General features: G+C 42.1%; 1 non-coding gene across 1 annotated transcript; it reads left to right on the plus strand.

The window, feature by feature from the left end:
* Window positions 1-2,752: 2,752 nt before the first annotated feature.
* TRNAC-ACA lies at window positions 2,753-2,824 on the plus strand. The gene has a single exon. It is a non-coding gene; the product is annotated as a tRNA-Cys (tRNA).
* The last annotated feature ends 563 nt before the right edge of the window (window positions 2,825-3,387 follow it).

The raw sequence follows: 3,387 nt of genomic DNA on the forward strand, positions 1-3,387 counted from the left end.
GTTTCATTAACCACCCATTGGATGGAGGACAGGCTGAAGGTGGACTCTGCCTGCCAATCCCATTTTAGCCCAATGTTACTTGAATCCTCATGTGATGATTAGCCCCTACCTCTGGAATAGAGGGCCCAGAGTTTTCTCCTCATTATGGTTAATAAATTGCTAGCTGAATGGTACCACAGTGATCTGATGATGCTCCTGGACCTTGGGTTACGCCAAATAAAGAGAAAATATTTGATATTACTGAGATTTTAACCCCATTCGTCCCTGAGGTAAGACAGTGGCTATGGGGAGACTACTGTTGAGGCAGGGAAGTTTAGTTTGAAAGATTTTTTTTTTTTTTTTAGGAAAAGGTAGAGGAGGCCAGGTGTATTCACAAGGATCTTTTCCATTTAGACAGATGGAAAGCAAGCAAACTGGCTTTGAAACAGAACAAGATACTGGCTCATGTAATGAAAGAGTTCAGGGGTGTCTGGATTAGGCAACTCAGATGGGACATCAGGTTTCCATCTCACACTCTCCAGCTCTTGGTGCTGCTTTCTTCATGTTAATTCCACTCTTGGCTTTGAGGCCAGGCATACGAGGATGTAAAGCAGCCTTGGGTTGCAGGTTGGGAGATGGCAGTTTCCTTGACTGCTTAGCTACTATTTGGTCCATTTAAGTGGGCTTAAAGCTCAACATTCAGAAAACAAAGATCATGGCATCCGGTCCCATCACATCATGGGAAATAGGTGGGGAAACAGTGGAAACAGTGTCAGACTTTATTTTTTTGGGCTTCAAAGTCACAGATGGTGACTGCAGCCATGAAATTAAAAGACGCTTATTCCTTGGAAGGAAAGTTATGACCAACCTAGATAGCATATTGAAAAGCAGAGACATTACTTTGCCAACAAAGGTTCGTCTAGTCAAGGCTATGGTTTTTCCTGTGGTCATGTATGGATGTGAGAGTTAGACTGTGAAGAAGGCTGAGCGCTGAAGAATTGATGCTTTTGAACTGTGGTGTTGGAGAAGACTCTTGAGAGTCCCTTGGACTGCAAGGAGATCCAACCAGTCCATTGTGAAGGAGATCAGCCCTGGGATTTCTTTGGAAGGAATGATGCTAAAGCTGAAACTCCAGTACTTTGGCCACCTCATGTGAAGAGTTGACTCATTGGAAAAGACTCTGATGCTGGGAGGGATTGGGGGCAGAAGGAGAAGGGGACGACAGAGGATGAGATGGCTGGATGGCATCACTGACTCGATGGACGTGAGTCTGAGTGAACTCTGGGAGTTGGTGATGGACAGGGAGGCCTGGCGTGCTGCGATTCATGGGGTCGCAAAGAGTGGGACACGACTGAGCTACTGATCTGATCGGATCTGATACATTTTAATTCATTTTACAAAATAGGGCTCCATTACACTGCCCTTTTAAACTTTTAGTCTGTAATGACAGACAAATGAAAGGCGAGGGTGCCTGTCCACCCCTACTTTGGGGAAGGACATGTGAGTCTTCCTCTTATCACACGAGAAGTCCTTTCAGGTGAGTGCTGAACTTCTATCCCAGCTTCAGGGGATGCAGCTGATCCTAAAATAGTTTTGGCAGGCAGGGAAAATCTCTACTCCTTGGAAACTTTAAAGGCACACAACCAGATATGGCCCTCAAAGGCAATGAACAAACAAAGAATATAATCCCAAAGCAAGCCTGGCATAATGAAAAGTGGCCCTGGGAGAGAGAGGCCATTGAGTTCAATGTAAATTCCTCTGCATATTTACTCTGTGATATTGAAGAAATCTTCAAATTGTATTCTACTCCTTCACAAAGGAGAGAATTGGACTTATTTGAGTGTTTTCTACTGCTCTTTCTGTGTATTCAGTCCTCATAAAAATTCCATGAGGTGGGTTCTTAAGTCCCCTTGTCAATAATAAAAAAAAATTAACCAGTAGATCTAAGGAAGAAATGAAAAAAAAATTTTTTTTAAGAAATAGAAAATTTCAGGACTTCCCTAGCAGTCTGGTGGTTAAGACTCCATGCTTCCACTGCAGGTGGCCCAGGGTTCAATCCCTAGTCAGGGAACTAAGATCCCACATGCTGTGCAATGGGGCCAAAAAAAAGAGAGAAATGGAAAATTTAATTTAAGGCAAACTGAGGATTATAACACAGGAACAGCCTCTCAGAAAGTTCTAAGGACTGTTCTGCCCATTGAGATCAAAGCACAGTTATGCAGGTCTTTGATAAATGATGTAGATAGTTTTTGCAATCCAGCTCTGCAAGTACAAAGTAGTGGGTCATTGTGACCCTTTACAAAATCAAGAACGTGTGTCATCTTTTAAAGAGTTGTCTTATTGGTGCTTGAAGAATGCTGTTCTTTGTGGCTGAGCAGGTTTCTGCCAATGGGGAAGTTTGGTCCATGCATAATGCAGGTACACAATGCACAGTGCGGGGAGAGAGGAGAACAAAGGGCAGAGCAGATGTTTTACATTTTCTTGTCTTGCAATAAAATATGAATTTTATTCTATATTCTACTTTATAAAAGAGGAAACAGAGATGTAGAGAGGTATCTTGCCTGGGATTTGTACTCAGTTCTGTTCTGCTCCTGGGAGGGTGAGTGTGGATTCCTTCTGAGATCTAAGATTTCAGAAAAGCTCTACAAAGCTGATGCCACTGAAAAGAACAAAATTGTACCTCTTTGGTTCAGAATCCACCAGCTCAATCATTTTTTGTTGACTTCTGGTTTTTCTTTTTTAATTTGAGGAGACATTCTCCATGTTCACGACTTCCCTGGTGGCTCAGATGGTAAAGTGTCTGCCTACAATGCAGGAGACCCAGGTTCAATCCCTGGGTTGGGAAGATCTCCTGGAGAAGGAAATGGCAACCTATTCCAGTATTCCTGCCTGGAGAATCCCATGGATCCAGGATCCTGATAGGCTTCAGTCCATGGGGTTGCAAAGAGTCGGATACGATTGAGCTACTTCACTCTTTCTTTCTTTCTTTCTCCATGTTCACAAGTACATGGTCAAGAAAGTCAACTGCAGAAAGAAACTGAAGCCATGGTGGGGACTGAGTTGACCGTGAAAGGGGCTGAGGGTGTTTGCAGACACAGTCTTTCCAATGAGAGACTTTTCACTAGGGAAGCCCAGACAAAAATTCTGTGACCAAAGCTTTAACCCTTAGCTGCTTCTAGCAGCTGTTTTCTCTGCCTTCTTTTATGTCTCTAAACTTTTGTCTTTGCTTTCTTATTTTTTCCTACAACTTTTTTTTTTAAATGTAGGTTATACACCTTTATTGTTACATCTTTAACTTAAAAAAAAAAACAGCTTTACCTTTTCATCTTTAATTTTTCATAGGGTGTTTTTTTTCTCTTTAAGCTTTTAATGTCAGATTATTGTAACTTTGTATTGATTTCCCTTTTA

This window comes from Bubalus bubalis, chromosome 24 (assembly GCF_019923935.1).
Source record: "Bubalus bubalis isolate 160015118507 breed Murrah chromosome 24, NDDB_SH_1, whole genome shotgun sequence".
NCBI classification, from domain to species: Eukaryota; Metazoa; Chordata; class Mammalia; order Artiodactyla; family Bovidae; genus Bubalus; species Bubalus bubalis.